This window comes from Brassica napus, chromosome A6 (genome assembly GCF_020379485.1).
Source record: "Brassica napus cultivar Da-Ae chromosome A6, Da-Ae, whole genome shotgun sequence".
Lineage (NCBI taxonomy): Eukaryota > Viridiplantae > Streptophyta > Magnoliopsida > Brassicales > Brassicaceae > Brassica > Brassica napus.
Window position 1 is genome coordinate 12,855,279 of NC_063439.1, and position 17,926 is coordinate 12,873,204.

The 17,926-nt window shown below is 34.4% G+C and overlaps 1 long non-coding RNA gene across 1 annotated transcript; it reads right to left on the bottom strand.

The window, feature by feature from the left end:
* Nucleotides 1-2,081: 2,081 nt before the first annotated feature.
* On the bottom strand, nt 2,082-3,551 carry LOC125575746. Its single transcript, XR_007314306.1, has 2 exons — nt 2,828-3,551; nt 2,082-2,726 (listed from the first exon to the last, which is right to left on the bottom strand). It is a non-coding gene; the product is annotated as an uncharacterized LOC125575746 (long non-coding RNA).
* Between the last annotated feature and the right edge of the window lie 14,375 nt (nt 3,552-17,926).

The following is a 17,926-nucleotide window of genomic DNA, read 5'->3' on the forward strand; positions in this document are numbered from 1 at the left end:
CTCCCGGAATGCTACAACCTTTTATAGAAAATAGGACCTCTAAACTAATAGAACTGATTTTTTTAACGAATTTTAAATTTAATCAACCAAAAGACTATGCTTACCAAAAAATGCTTCAGTTTTAGAAAAACTTTATAATTTATATATGTAGCTACAAAAACTGTGTGATTTTCTTCTTTTAGTATCGGAATGCCAACCACATACTCAGTGTATCAGAGTATTTCTACTCCTTTGCTTCTCGAAAATATATACTGCCAATCATCTTTGTTAGAACATGATGTAAAATTGCAGGTTCTCTTTATTTTCTTGCATTTCTTTCTCTCCAAATTGTATAGGCAGTTTCAAGTTTATCAGGTTCCCCATAACTAACAATCTTCGGCAATTTACTAGGTTTCATGGCCCAATGGATAATGTACTAGTCTATGAAACCAGAGATTATCAGTACGATCCTCAGTAGAATTGAATTATTTTCCGGCAGTCCAAGATTTTTTTTGTTTTGTTCTCGCTCCTCAAATTTTGTCTCTCATCTCTCACTAGGGTTTCCCTCAAGTCATTGTTTCTCCTGCACTGCTGCATCTTTTTGATGGTGGTCGGCTCCCCTCCTTCTTCTCCGCTTCTCCTTGTTCATTGATGCTTGTTCAAATTATAGTAGAACAACTTTACTCTTTCAAATAAGTGATTTAGTTGTAATACTTAGAGATCGAATCCACAAGGTATGAGGGCATACAATAGATTTAAAGCAGTCAAAGATTAATTTAGGCAGTAAATTATAAAGCAGTAAATAAAATAAAGCAGGGTGAAAAAGGCAGTTGTTCGGTTGATTGAGGTTGTAAACAATAAGATAAAATAGCTAGATCTAGGGTTCAGGAAATCATGATTATAATGATTTCGCTTGTTGACACGAATCACGAGTCTATCGATGCTATAGAGTTAGCGTCGATCGATGCTACCTTAGACAAACGTTAGCGAGCTGATCGATAGGTTCTCTAGTCTTAACTTGATCAGCTTTCACATGTTTCTAGCAACCGTAGCTCAATAGACTCTATTCTGGTGCAGATGCTACTGTCGTAGTTGTCCACATCCTAAGATTAAGGTTCTAGATAGCTCTCTCTCTCTCTCTCTCTCTCTCTCTCTCTCTCTCTCTCTCTCTCTCTCTCTCTCTCTCTCTCTCTCTCTCTCTCTCTCTCTCTCTCTCTCTCTCTCTCTCTCTCTCTCTCTCGCTTCTATTCTGAACAGTCCGAACTCCATCTCTTCACTATTCTTTAACTGTGTCCGTTGGATGATGTGTAATGAACGGTTGTGATCTAATAAAGGGTAATCATTGCCCTTCTTTACTGGCCAATGAGAAAGAAGTTTAGGGATTAACACTTTAGTATGTTTCTTTTGTTTTTTTTTATTATTTTGTTGTTTAGTTTTATTATTAAAGTGCATAATTTATAAAAAAGTAGAAAATCTGAAATTTAAATTTCAGGATTCTGAATAAGAACTAAGACATGTTGAATAATTACAAGTTTAATGGTTATATTTTGATTTTATTGTTATATGTAGATTTTGGTTTTTAGAATTTTAATAGTTATTAGTAACTGTAATTATATTTTTGACTATTTTTATTTATATAACAATAGTTATTCATTTGAATTTATAATCTAATTATATAATATTAACAAAATGATTAGATTTAAATTTATAAATAATGATGTAAAGACTGCTGATTTTTAATGGTTTTGGGTTTAGGTTAAGCATATTTTATTAAGTATATGGTTTTGAGTTTTAGAATATACTTAGAGTTTGAGTTTGAAATTTATATTAAATGTTTGAAAAGATTAGATTTATGATTTTGTATGTAGAGTTTAAGTTTAGGGTTTAGGGTATTAGATTTAGGGTGTAGATTTAAGATTTAGCGTTTGAGGTTTATAATTTAAACTTGAAATTATATTTTCAAAGTGATTAAGTTTTGTGTTTAAATTTAATATTGAAGTTCTATTATGAAAATATTGAAATTCTAAAATTTATGTTTAGGGGTTTAAACCCTATATTTATATATAACTCTAAAATTTATATAACTATGTAGTTTATAAATATAAATGATAATTCGATTTTTAAACATAACCTTTATAAAATCATTCTTTTGTTAACTCAAATATACATTGCATTAAGCTCATAAAACATAAATTTTACATAGAATCCTTTCAAGTCTCACACTAACAGCATACAAGTCTTATACTAACAAGTAACAACATAAGTCTTGCCAAGTCTTAAAAAACTAACTTCGAATCTTAATTTCTCGTCTATCTTCATTAGAGATTGATCGTATAGCTTCTCTTGGTGAAGATTATTGCAGACGGATCTTTTCTGTTTCAATTTTCTAAGAGAGTCCCTTTTAGACATGGATGCTGGATCAGTCTCTTTATAATCTGACACAAAGCCTTTCCACCTCTATTTTCTTCAGCTTGAACAGATGAATCTTCAAACACAAATTCAGATAGAAAAAGTTAATAAACAACAAAATCGCATATCAACGCAAATGTATACGCAGAAACAGAACATGTAAACAAGACAAGCTTACACAGAAACAGAACATGTAAACAAGACAAGTTTACGCAGAAACTATAAACAACATCAAAACAAGACAAGCTTAATCTCGGATAGAACAAGACAAGCTTACTCTTTTGCTAGTTGAAAGGCATCACATACAAAGTTCTTCTTCTTCTTCCTAGTTTAAGGATCTGCAACAAAGCAAACAAGAACAAGTTCACAATCAAAAAGGCTAAGCAGAAAAAGAGGACTGGATTGTAACAATTCTAGAAGAGATACGAGCCATTGTCACCATTGTAGTATGCTGTGTGAAGCAGGTGAAATAAGTTGGTAAGTAGCCTATCATCAAAATAACAAGAATTTGCATATATCAGCACAAATGAAGCACAACTGAGGACGCAAAAGTTTCTATACGTTCATAACTAGTAGTTAGAAAATCATAACTTGTAAAAAAATACATGCCAATGGATTTAAACCAGCCTGTTTATACAAGCATGATGTCTCTAGTTGTATTATCTCCTAGATATAAAGAAACATAACAAATAGCCAGACTTGATCATCCAGAGTAAACCAGGTTCTAGCCAATAGAAAGATCACCTGATTACATGGGTTAGTGGAAACAATAGAACACAACAGCGATCGAGGATAAAAGAAGACGATTGAATTAAATAAGGATAACAAGCCCCAATTTCATAATTTGAGATAACAATGGAAGAATATCACATCGAAGAAGGAGATAAGAACGAGCTGCCATAGATTACACTGGGCGTCTCCTCGTTGACTCGATGACACTGTTATCTACCGAACCACCCCCTCCGATATTAGGTCATTAGGTCTTCATCCGCAGCTAGAGAGATGGTGGAGGCTATGATTGAAAGTTCGGATTGACATGAAGCCAGTGGTAGAAACAAATGAGCAAGCCAGAGATGGCAACAGAGTATCCTGTGACTCTTTTTTTTTCTAATAGGATTTCTGTTTCTGGAGAGAGTGAGACTTTTTTTTCAAATCTCGGCAATAATTATTATTTTTTCCTAACTTAACTTAAGTATCCAAAAATGTTATTACAAGAGGGAAATATTTACCTATTTGGCGCTTGTCTAATTTTATCCAAGCATTGGGAAAATTAGTTTTCGCTTAATGATATTATAGCATTTACTCTATCATAGCATTTATCTAAAAATTCTATTATATAATACAAATTTTTTTAAGTCATCTAAGATAGCAGTTCGGTATCAGGTGTTATAATAATATACTATCAATGTAGATTTTTTTTGTAGTGCAAAAAGTTTCCTCCACAACAATTTCAACATTTTTTTGACTACTTCATTAATTTGGAAGACTAAGTAGGAAACTGTAGGTCTTATTTGTTAGAGCTTGTAAGGTTTTGGATAAAAGTAGGACACATTAATGCAACATATATTTATCACATTAAGTCATTATTCTAACTATATTCATTAATTTCTCAGTTCATTGTTCCAACAATATTCATTAATTCTTCACCCACCATTTTCCTCGAATGATTAATCTTATTTTACATGTAAATGTATTGTTTATGGTTGACAACAAATATATAATTAAGCAGAATAAATATCGAAAATACTACATGAGAATTTTCATAGACTAATATTAGAAGTACTTTAAACAAGTTGATAAAATGGTAGGAGATGGCAACCAAAACAAAATCAGTTAGAAATGATGGGGCTTATTGCATAATGCAAATGTTGCATGCGGTCCAAAAATACATTACACATGTTGTAGAAACTCGTTTCGGTACATAATTCCTTTTTAATTTGCCTTTTTTTTTTGTCTATGTACTTCCTCATTAGTAGCAACCTCCGGTGGTCTCGCGTAATATTTCAAAATAGCTGTGGGTGCATGCTTATGTGTAGGGGATGGATGATTATAGTTTTAGACAATACAAGAGATGAATTCTTAGTTGTATGAGATGCATGCTTACGTGTGGGTGATGTACACTTACCTGTAGAGGTTGCATGCTTATGTGTCTCCTATTTAAGTTGTAGTTGAAAATAATGCTTAATTACTTAATGTATGAAATAAATAGTAATGTGAAATACAACCTCTTGTGGCAATAGTAAAATGTATGCAAATAGCAAGCACCAAATTGTTTTTGTCTAAATCTATGGGGTTATTATCCCATACTTGATTACAACGTCATCGTCTGACATATTGTTCTCCTTCTCGGCTGCAAAGTCATCGCATGAAATTCCGAAACTCTGTCACCTTGAAGCCATTGAGAAGGTTATATTCTTCAACATTGTCCATTTTGAACTCATCAGCCCCATCCTACAAGAGTAACAATTCAAAAATATCAATCTCTCACAATTTTAATTGGTGTACATCTAGTTTTAAGGGCGCACACCATGTATATAGGTTGTACACCATTTTTATATGATGTACAAATGACTAAACCAAGGAACACCATACTAAATCTATGGGATGTAGTATAACCTTATCGTCTTTGCTTTCACTTGATCTTGATGATATCTCATTCACATAGTAGATTTGTGATACATAGGTGGGCACATCTACTTGAGGAACCGTGTACAAGTCATTTAAATAAACTGTATCATATGACTTTGTTGTTTACATGACAGTTTTACTTGATGTATCAACATGGAATACATTCGATAATAAGTCATTATGCAGACAAAAACTTCTTATTTTATTGTAAACTGTTTGACATTGCCAAAATGTTATATTCTTATCAAATATGTCAGATTAGTGCATATGTGCATCTTTATGATGCATCATTGTATCATCATTATTAACCATATATTTTTTTTGTTTCGTTCTGCTGAGACTCAAATATTTCACCTTCTTCCTTGTTTCTTAAATTTTTACGGCTGTTGTATAATGTTTTTTTCTTCTACTTTGCTTACGGAGGCCAGAAGGCGGGCAGAGGGGGTTTAGAATTTGGACGTTGGTTACTCAAATTTGTTGGTACGAAGGTGAAAAATCCTTACTTTAATGATGATAACTTGCCTGAAATCACTCCTTTTAAATTTGTAAATTTATATTCGTCTACCAACGATTGTATATGTGAATCAATTGAGCTTTTAAACCAATTTTGTTGAACATCACTCTTCTCATTTTTAATCCTTGGGCGAAGTTCATGTTATTCGAGCTAAAAAAATCAAAATTTTTTGTCTTTTACTTTGCGTCTACCTCAAGTCTCTCTGTTAGAAGATTGTCCTGAAAGCAGATTGGGTTCCTTTGTTGACCCCCATGAGTTATTGTTGATTTACAACCGTGAAGATCTTACAAGAGTTTGGACCTCTTTTTTGTCTGGGAATCCTTTCAACAAGCATAACGATTGTTTCAAAAGCTATTAGTTGCAGGGAAGCCATAACATGCAGTGGTTTGTTGTCTAAGTCACCATAACTTGGAGAGAGGTTCATGGATATAAACAGTAGGTTGTGGTGGTGTCAACCTCGATAAAGTCTTGATGAAGTGACTCCATGCCCCAAAGAAAATCGAGGAAGTATGCGAAGTCCTCAGCATTTCATCGTACTTAGGTTTGACTTTAAAATTTTGTCACCACATACTATAAGACCGTCCACGAGGAAAATGAAATCGAGTGGCAGCCTTTTCCATTCAGCCAATGATGGATATTCTATCATTTCAAAGACTTGAGGAATGGTCATGTCAGCAACCGAAGTCTCAAACAGTTGGGTCCATATTGTTCAAGTTGCTTCTGAGTCGATGTTACCATCTTTGTCAACAAAATTTTATAGTTTAATCCAGTGATGTCATGAAATTAACGAAGCAAGAACCACAGAGCATTTTTTGGCAAATAAGAACCATAGTTCATATTTACGGTATGTGACGAGTTGCTGACTAATATAAAAAACCATAGTTTATGTTTCATTAAATTCAATGAAAACAAAAACAGATCTCATGAATTTTTTTTTTTACATTTTTGACCACCAAGTTAAGTAGATACTAGAAAAACAAATGAGGAAGAAACACAAGCAAAAATTAATGCATAACCAAATATACATTTGTCATGAATTAGTTTTTTTTCTTGAAATTTTCATGAATTAGTTAAAAAAAACAAAACAGAAAAATAAACAAAACATTTAGTGAAAATACATATATAACTTGGGCTTGGAGAAAATTTAGTCAAAAAAAAATTATTTAGTGAAATTACATCATGTAATGCAAAAATACAGAATATGAAAACAAAAATATAAAAAAACCACAAGGACAAAGAAAAACCTAATTTTACAATATTTTCACGTTTAATAAAACATAGGCAAACGACATAAGAGTGGATCAAGTGAAATTTGTTTTTAGGTTTTTCACTAAAATCGAACTTCAAAAAAAAAAGTAATGATAAATCCACAAACAGTGATTGATACTTAATCAAAACAAAAAATTTACAAAAACAAAATTTTTAGTTTTTAGAAAATTTTAGATATAAAAAATAAAACAATAACAATCTAGTGAAAATACATAATATAATTTAGTTTGACAAAATTTTAGTCAACAAACAATAATTTAGTAAAAAACATAATCAAATAAAAATATTTATTTAACAAGAATAAATAAAGAAAAATTAAAAGAACACAAAAGAAAAAAATCCATTTATGATGTTATTTTCACGTTTTATCATACTGAGAAACAAAGATAAAAACGAAAAAAAAAGAGGAAAACAAACACACATGTATGTTTTCCCTTTTGCAACAATGAAAACCACACATATAATCATTGTAAGACATATATGTTCTTCTCATAATGTAATCAAGAAATGTAACATTACTGTTTCCAATTAATTATGGGACATTTTAATAACCCAATGAATTCATTTTTTTTTTTTTTAAAACTAAAATAATCCAATTGCAACAATGAAAGTTCAAGCAAATAGTTGCAAATTCCGAACGAGTGAGACAATACACAACAAACTAATAAAGAACACATAAGAGTAGGCATAAAATAGATGACCTACAACATAACAAAAAAAATAAAGTAATTACATCGCCTAAACAAACATAAAACAATATCCCATTACAAAATTAAAACTATGACAATATGTAGTTTAGTCAATTAACGAATTTGACTCTCAATATTCTGACATCATACATAAGAAAAAAATTACAAAATAATGAAAAAAATTAACATAATTAACCCTATTAAACTAAAAATAAGTACTAGTTAAAACACTTTACAAATTAAAATCCTTGTGTGAAGAACTGACAAACCCTTAATAAAATAGATAAAAATAAAATAAAATATAGACAAAGCCGTAATCAAAGTTCGAATAAAAGGAATAACAAAGATGACAGGAATCTGAAAAATATATAAAATAAAATAGAGAGATAGAACCATCAATTTGATCAAAATAAAATTCAATTTTGGTAAACATCAAATTTATTTGCATAAATGTGTATATATAAATGTATATATATAAATAAAAATAATCATAATTCAGGTACGATATTATGGAAGTCATATATAAATAGTTAAACAAATATCACTTAACGTGATCAAGAAGCACTCTTATGGAAATGGAGAGTATACTTCATTACTCAATATATCAGCACTTTGGAACATATTGTAAAGATCTGATCTCGATGATTTAAAATCTACCGGTTTGGCTAAGTTTTTCTATAGGTTTGAACGAGCTATAAATTTGAAAAGAAGATTTCAAGATTTCACAACTGGTTACCATCCTCGATCAGAAAATTTATTAACTAAGACTGCATGAGTATTTTATAGGGAGTTGAGAAACAGAATAACGTTTTGATGTAAAAAATCGTTTTAATATGATTTATAAAATCAGTTTATAAATATGTGTGCTATAATGGCAAGAATAACTCGATGGACAATGCTACATAACCCCAATACCTCGTTGTTCGGGTGTTTGGTAATGTGATTCTCTCCCAATGGTTAATGCCATAAATTTGATGTTGATATACATTTGGATCAACTGAACCTATTGGATTACTTTTGGTAAATATTATCACTAGGTCGCACAAAGGATGTAGACAATCCCACCTTTTTTCCTTGGATATAAAATACCACAACCACATAGAATTTTTTGTTTGGATATGAATCAGCAAACAACAGTTTCGTTCACAAGAAACAAGTGAGATTTACTCTCAAAGAGAAAAATATCGAATTCAAAATTATTAATCGAAAATCATGTGTTTGCATACTTGAAATGTTTCTTGAGATCTGAAAAATGAAAAAAAAAACATGCGGTCAAAACTTTAAGTGAGAAAACTAAAAGCTAGAAAGAACATTAAGAACTTAGAGTGCACCTTTGACTCTTTTTTCAACTTGGGCCCTTTGATGTAAAAAATACTTATGGGTTCTTCAATCCTATGGGCTGATGATCTCGTCATTGGTCCAATCGGAATGCATAAATATTATTCAAATATAACATTGGATGATTTGGACAACTCGTAAATTTGGTCCTTAGCACATTGGATGAAAAATTGGGAGACATGTTTGTCTTTAATTCCCATTCATCCCATCTTTATTCTGGCTTAACTAGATTCCTCACTTGGTGAGTTAGCCGAGTAATATAGTCTTCAAAGTCTATTTTGAGCTCCACTTCATCCATTTCCTTCTTAATCTTCTTTGTTAGCCTTCTCTGATCATCACAATCATTGATAGGACCAGCCATGATCATATCATTCCCTCTTGCACCACCTACCAGGCGTTCCTCTCAGTTGAGAGATTGGCGTTCCTTGAGAAAGTCTACTACATAAAAAATTATCTAGGTAAAAAAAAACTGTGAATCTTTCTTATTGTCTTCTTTCATCTTAATATAAAATCATTTCGTACATAAGGAAGAATGTCATAAACATTGAAGTTTGATGAAATATCATACTTACCATGAAGATCGATTTGATAATAATTGTCATTAGTCTTCATGATAACTTGAAATGGGCCATCTATCCTTAGCATTAGTTTGGATTCCATTTCAGATAGAATCTGGAAATCGTTCTTTTCTCAAGTGAATCCACACTAAATCTCCCTCACTAAAATGTTTTTTTATTTGTGTTAGCCTTTCTTTGCATGCTTCTTGTAAGACTTTGTTTGTAAATCCTCATAATTTAACGGTGAGAAACGCCATTTAAAAACCCTAACGTCCAAAAATAAGTAAAAAAACTCCAATTTTTAAGTAAGCCAAATAAATCTTAAACTGTTAAATTTTCCCTAGATTAATCCTAAACTTCTGTTGACTCGGCCTTTTTAATCATTTCGAAGTTAACCATTAGTTAGACTTACACAGCTGTTAATTATTAAAATGGTGCGACCCAATACCCTGATTTAAATGTATACATGCCACTTTTGGTATAATTCCAGCTAGATTTGTCATCTCTATTGGATTGGCTTATGGCCGAATTCCGAAAAAGTGGTATATCTTCTTGAGCCACCAAGTTTTCTAACATGTGGACATTCCACGCTGTCATTCTTGGATGAACCACATGCCGCTGGTCGAGCTGGCCTAGCAGGTATCGTAGGGATCGAAGGATCTTCCCAAACTCGTATTTGATCACCCAAATGCATCTTCTGTTTTATCCCTAGAGACAATAGTGTTCTTCCTGACATCAAACTCGACCAAAACATAAGAAGGAGATTCAGGTTATGTTACCCGCAAAGGTAAACATAGTCGATGATACCTTCCACGGAGAACTCTTGAAAGAAGAGAATCTAGGAATTGATCAATCTCCAGAATTTGTTTGCCAGTAAAGCTATATATTAAATTCATGAATTAATCTGAATCCAATGCCGCCTTCATCTTTTGGACTACAAAGGTTTTTCCACGCATACCCCATTTAGGTGGATTCGAACTCCACCAGAAGCGTGCAACGGCACTTGCTAACTTTTCACAAATCTCCAAGGGTAGCATAAAACTAGACATGATATACGTTGGAAGAGCTAATTCTATAGCTTTAATAAGAATTTCTTTTCCACCTTTCGTTAGCCATCTAGCTGACCATACATTTGATTCTATAATCAACTATGTCCTTAAAGAAAGCAAATTATCTGCACTTTGATCCACTTGTGTCTTATGGAATTCCAAGGTAAGTGCCCATTCCTCCTTCATTATCAATACCCAAACTGGATTATATTTCATGCTTTATGTTTACAAGAACTCTTTTTCCAAAAAGAAGCGACGACTTCTCGAAATTAATACATTGTCTCGATACTTTCCCATATACCTTAACTACTTTCATTACTTCATCAAATTCACGGGATTCTGCCTTACAGAAGAAAAGGCCATCATCAGCAAATAACAAGTGAGACACCAGGTTCTAGCACGTGCTACGCGCATCCCTGTTATCTTTTCATGATTCTCTACGTGATTTAGAAGGGTAACGAGCGCTTCCATACATAAGATAAAGATGAAAGGAGAAAAAGTATCTCCTTGACGTAAACCTCTATCTGGAAAAATATTTCCTCTAGGTCGGCCGTTCATAAGAACTTGATTCTCAACCGAAGAAACACATCACATAATCCATTTGATCCAACTTTCAGATATCCCAGTTTTCCATAACTTTTTGGATAAAATCCACTTTATTTGATGACCATTCTTTTATGTCATCCATCCAGTTTTTTTCTAAGAGCATGGAACATCTGTTGCGCGATCATTATATTATCTGTAATTTGCTTACCCGCGACAAACGGTGGTTGGGTTTCCGAGATACGCTCTGGGAAAAAGTTCTTCAGCCTCTGATATAAACTGATTGGATGAAACTGCGCCATCTCAGAAGGCTTATCTTTTTTTTGGAATGAGAAAAATATTTGTATCATTCAGTCCATGAGCAACGATATCTTCAAAAAGGAATTCATTTACCATGTGAGTCAAGTCTCCCTTCACAATATCCCAAAAAATTTAGTAAAATAAACCACTCATTCCATCTGGTCCAAATGATTTTTTGGATACATCGCAAAATGGGTGAGCTTTACCTCCCATTTTGTAACATGAGCAATTAGGTCCTCGTTCATTGCATTTGTGATTGTGGAGGCGATATTCACCAAAATAGAATCAATTTTTGTTGGATTTGTGTATTCAGAAAGTGTTTTGAAATAAATAGTAGGAATGGCTACTAGTCCTTCTACATCTTCTACGATATTTCGTGAGTCATCTATGAACCGTGTGATCCAGTTTAACGCACGCTTTTGTTTTCTGAGATTCATATAAAAGATAGATTTAGATATATATATATATATATATATATATATATATATATATAAAATTTTGCGATGTAGCATATAAATAGATGAACGTAAAATATAACAGGCATATTTTATATATTTATAAGTAAATTCATTATCAACAAGATTTGTTCGCGAAGTCTCTCATTTGGCTTTCGTGATTTATCCCTAACCGTACTGATTTATATATCTCTAACTTTCTCAAGTATTTGTTCTTGGAAGATAACAAACAAATATTTTTGCTAATTTAGTCACCAATTTTTTTTTTTTAATTTTGCATCTTATTTTGTGTTGAAATTACACCACCAATAGAAATTACATAAAATTTGGTGTTTTGGTGTCAAATTTTTGGTCCTTAATCATCTTTCCCAACCAAATGATTATCAAAATTTTTTGTATAAAAAAAGTTTTATAATTTGTATTATTTTTTTGAAAAATAATTTTTTTCACATCTAAAACTTTTTATATTTTTTTATTCATTATTTTTTTGATTATAGTCAAGAATTATTTTTTTATCAAATCCCCTATAATATTATTTTTAATTACAATATTTTTATTTATTTTGTAAATGATAAATTTATTTTATAGTCAATTAATAATTTTAATTATTGAAAAAATAAACTATAAAAATTACAATTTTTAAATGGCGCGAAAAGATTCGATAACTTTTTTTCTGATATTAAATTTTATAAATATCAACCTGTAAACGGGAATACGATTTTGATTACAAGCGGATTTGAACATAAGCATCCTAATTCCAAGATTTCTAACTAGCTTCGCTCGACCCATGTTCCCGGCGCGTTCCGCTAGATCGTAGTTCAAGTCTTTAATTTGGGAAAGGTTACCGTTCTCAACCATTAGCGCTAATCATAAGAAGGAGAGATTCACCTTGTTGCTCGGATGACGGGTCTTCCCGTGCCACTTTTGGAGTAGCTGGTTCCTGATGATCTCATCCAAACTTATTATCATCATCGTTTTTGAAGTACAAGCGAATAAGAGATGGATGCACCAAAAACACTTACCAATTGATTCCCGGGACCAAGCCCTGCCTCAGTCACCACGAGCAAGAAAACGGGTTGGTTTCACCACCACATACTGTCAATAGTCTCAAACACCTGCAAAGATTAGTCAAAATGCATCACCACACAGTCTCAAGAGAAACTTATGATGTCCTGGGAGGTGAGCAAACACCAATTGGGAACATCGAAACGGTCAATGACAACCCGAGAACCGCCTCGCCAATTGCCACCCTTGATAACCAAAGGCCGGTTACTTTGCTGAGTAGACCCAACTCCAGTGTCGACATAGGTAGATACATTCAGTTTAAACCAGAGGCCCGACTCCATAATCTAAAGCCGTCACCTTCACTTGGGAGAAATAGACAGCACGCCGTGTAGAGGAGGAATGAAGGGATGAGGCTGAACCAGTAGCTACGAAGAGACCCATAGACGACCCCTTGTTCAGCTACCAATTTGACCCACACACGCCTAAACTAAACCAAGTTCCAACTCCTTATGTGAGTTGCGGTTCAAGACATGTCTGTAAGGAAAATGACACTCCAGAGCTCGCGTGACTACGGGAAGGAGGAGTTAGGCCTCACCGACACCGGAAAAGACCAACGACCAACCCCTGTTATCGATTGCAACCACCAGACGAGAACGGCATGAGAAAACCGCTTAGTCGAAGGATGACACAACCCACATCTCCCTGTAAACGGCAATGAAACTAGAACAGGTCTCGAGAGTAAAAACCGATATGTTCTACAAATCCTAAGAGCCGACTACCGTCACGACCACCGCTTCAAAACCTCACCGCGAAGTCAGACATAACAGAGACACATCCGATTCGAAACTACTCGCGAGCAGAGTACTTGCCGAAGAGAAACCCTTGCCCAGATCACACGAGAATATCAGAAAAGAGCAGAGATCGATAGAGTAGAAACCGGTGAACATGAATAAAGAAGAAGGAAATCCTCCGGCGATGCACGCACTCTCACGCGTCGCCGGTGAAAAGCTTTGAAGATTGTGTAACATCCCGAGTTGTTATATATGGAAAATGATTAATAGGATTGATTTGGCTACCTATGTCACTAAAGTTGGCTTACTTATTCCGTTACACATCTGTTTAGAACTCCATAGTTAAGTGTGCTTGGGCTGGAGTAGTGAAAGGATGGGTATCTATTCGTAAGTGATTCGCGATACCGTGCGAGTGAGGCCTAAGCACGGGGAAAGGTCGGGTGGTGATTGCAGGGTCAGTAAACAATTATTTCAAACCTTTGGAAAATTTACGCACCGGCTGTTGGAACGAGATGATCCCACGGGCCGAAAAAGCTGGCGTGTATGACCTATTAGCCATAGACGGTTGGAGCGTTATAGAGTGGTTGGTCAAAAGGAGAGAGGTGATAGCGATAAAAAGTAGAGAGAGAAAGATCGAGTCATAATCTCAAATGTTCTTAATGAGGCAAAAAGTATTCTGGCATACTCTTATGAATTCTGGCGTACTCTTGTCTATTCTGATACTCTTCAAATCGATGGGCAAAGTCGAAAGTGCCCCTCTCTATATGACCAATTAAAAGAAAGCGCATTTTCTCTCTCTCTTTCTTCTGTACAGGTGGATTTCTTATTCGGATTTATTGTTTCTCTCTCCTCCAATACGGGTTTGGCGCTTCACGAGAGGAGCTCTCATGTCCTGAAACCGAAATCAACGATTCTTCAATCCTAAAGGATACTGCAGGCTGCTCGCTTGGATGCTGAATTATTGAGCAAAGGATCCCCAACCCATGTCAAATCAACTTCAGGTAAAGCATTATATTGGTATGTATCTTATAACCCCATCAAAGTGGAATGAAATGCTCGTTCGGTTAATTAGACAGTAGATTTCATATTATATTTGGGTTGTCAATTAGGGGAGAATGGGAAAGTGTGGGTGTCGGGTGGTGTGTGGAATTGGATAATCAACAAGAAAATTCGGGAATCAAAGATGAATTTCCCGAATGAATAGTGTGAAACTGGCAGACTAGAAAAGTGTAAGTAGGTGAAACTTTACTCCCTGACAAAAATGTGTAACAAGATATAACTTATTATAACTTCAATAGCAAAATTGTATTACTAGGATTAACTTTAAGAGTTTAATTTTTTTTTGTACAACATATAATGGGTTATTCTTCTACAAACATACACTTTGACTATGATGGACATTATAAGAAATCTGGAGATGATTTTGAATGGATTCCAAGCGATGGTCGTTTGTATGCTATATTCTTTAAGACAGCATCATTGGATGAGATCACTTATTCGTTTTTGAAGGAGAGGATATGTAAGAAGAAGACCATGGATCCATGTATAAAGAGGCTGATTCTGAGTTACATTCCACTAGTAGTAGAACCTAAAAGGCAATCATATATTATGGATGATGAAGATGTGTTTGTGTATTTGACATCAGTGGATAAAGAGGAAAGAAGAAGTATTTTGCATGTAGAGGTCATTGAAGAAATGGAAATAGTTCCAGTAACGGAGCAACAATCAAGTGTTGAGAAAGAAAGTTCATATGGTGGGAACTATAGTGAGCTTGCGAGTGGATTACACGAAATTGAAGTTAATCCGGGTGCACTCACTCTATTTACTCACATTGAAGAAGCAGAACGAAATCTAGTGGGTGCTGAAAGGGTGGAGAATGTTGTTAATGGAGAAGGCGACGAAGGAGGCATTGGTTTGGATAACATGGACAGCATGGAGAATGAGGGCGAAGTGGATAACTCTATGGGTGTTTGTCCAATTTGCGACTATATTGAGCTGCCACGGTTGCAAAAGAAATTCTAGTGGTTACTGAGTGGGAAGATGGTTTGGGTATTGAGTTGTTTTAAGAATTTCCGAGTAAAGAAGTTGTCAAAGATATTATTGATAGAGCATCACAAAAGAACTCTTTCGGAATCAGTATCGCCATCTCGGATAAGAGTCGATATGTGGTGAAATATCGGTGTAATAACCCTCACGAGCAGATAGAATTTTGGTCGAGAAATTTTTTTAATATCAGTTTGAAGATTGATCGATCAGAATTTAAATAAAAATCGACCCGATAAATTAATGCCTCGACGGGACTGTCTTGTGGTCGAAAGACCTTCCCTTGATAGTTTGGTCGAGTCTTATATATATTTTGGTCGATTTTTATTAAGCTGAACGAGATTTTCCAAGAGCCAAGGGACAAGGAATATTTGGTCGAAATATTATTCAGAATTATCAACCAGCTTCCTTAATAATCTTGACCCATCTAATGCCATCACCTCCTAAGCCAGCATGCTTATTTACTTATCAAGTCACATGTCATGCACCTTCCTGCTTGCTTGCTTATGTAGTAATGGGCACATGAAAGTCACAAGCTGCTTGCTGTGCTTGCTCATTAATTCAGTCACATGATTGTCACCAGCTGCTTGCAGCTTTCTTCTTGGGAGGGAAAGGACAGCAGCTTGTTGTTGGAAGTGCTGAAGTTGCTCTCCACATGTCCTTTCTCAGCCTTGCTTTGTACTGAGTGAAACCCTCACCTGAAGCAACTTCTTATGTTATAAAACACCATCTTCTCTCTTCTGGTCGTCCATAACCACAAGAAAATCAGAGAAAAACTTTCAGAAAAATCAGAGAGATAGAAGAGAGAAAATCTGACATAAAACCATAAGAAACATTCAGAGAAAATTCTGAAGACCTGAGAATGGACGACCCTTCCTAACCCTCTTGTGCCTTGAATCAGTGACTAGGGTGTGTGGAAAATTAATAGATTGTCTAGAAGATTCATGAGATCACTTCACAGCTTAGTAATCAAGTATTAAACCGGTAAGATTTTAAATCAGTTTGATCAGATCAGTTTTAAGGAAGCTTCATGTCTGATTAAAACCTAAGCCATGTTCTATTTCTTATCTTAAACCTACTGTGGAACCTTTATGCTGCTCAGGTCAGTGTGAGTAGAGATTGAAGGAGAGGATCAGCTGTGTTCACCGATCAGTTTAGTATAGCCGGTAAGCCTTAGCTTCTTGCTCTTAGATAAGTTCTGAAAAGAGCCGGTTATTGGTTGATGAATAACCTATCTGGATCAGTTTGATTAATGCCTATGTGGATTGATATTAGTCCAGTTCATGGTCAGCTAGTAACTAAATCATTTAGCTGAAACGATTTGTCTCTGAACCAGACTGAACTGATAGATGGATCAGATTATTGTTCTGAAACTTCTTAGCTATTGTTATAGTATGAACCAAACTTAGTCTGAACTGAACATGTTCTGAACTTCCCTTAGTAGCTGTCCTGAATCATGAACTGCATGGTTGAATCAGTTTTATACAACTGGTCGATTGGAGTGTTTTGTCTTGCTCGGATCAGATGTAATGGAGAGTGGTTGGATCAGCCAGACATGTCCTGTTGATCCTTCCGAATCTGAAGTGTACCAGTAGTGGAATGTGATTAGCTTGAGCTCGTGTCTAGTCTACCTTAGCCAATCTCAAGGACTAAAAGGTGAGTCTAGATAGATGGTTGATCAATCCTGAATGTAGATGATTGATAGGCTTTGTCTCTTGATCAATATTGAATTGGCGAGGTGTTTACTTAGTGTAAACACTTAATAAATATTTATGAATGATCATAGAGGTTTACTCCAAACTTTAGTACTTGTTCTCAAGTATTAATACATATGTATAATATTAAATAAATGAGTATAAATCATGTGAAGTCTTATTGTATACTCACTCTCCCGAAAGTTTCCGCATTACCATGAATTGTTCCTGCGATACGGAACAAGGATACGAAGACACGATGATGGGGTCGTACCCTGGAGGCCGTGTAACTGCATGCAGCGTTAGATGTTCGATCTTGGAATATCTAAGGGAAATGATGGTTATATTTATTTCCCTGCTAGGCTCGGTTAGCCTTGGTGATTTTTCGGGTTTAGTTTATATATATATATTATAAGTATGAGTGTATGGCGGGTGTCATGGAGATGATGTTTAAGATAAGATTCACATCGATGGAATGGTAGACCTTATATATGCATTCTTATTAGTTATGGAATGTATTTCCACTGCATACAAATGGAGTTAATTGCTTGAGATATTACTAATATACGTTGGGGTGCGGGACTAGGCTCATTGAGTAAACTAGTTACTCATGACTCATTTGTGATGCAGGTAACCAGTAGACGGGAGACCTTACTCTAGGAC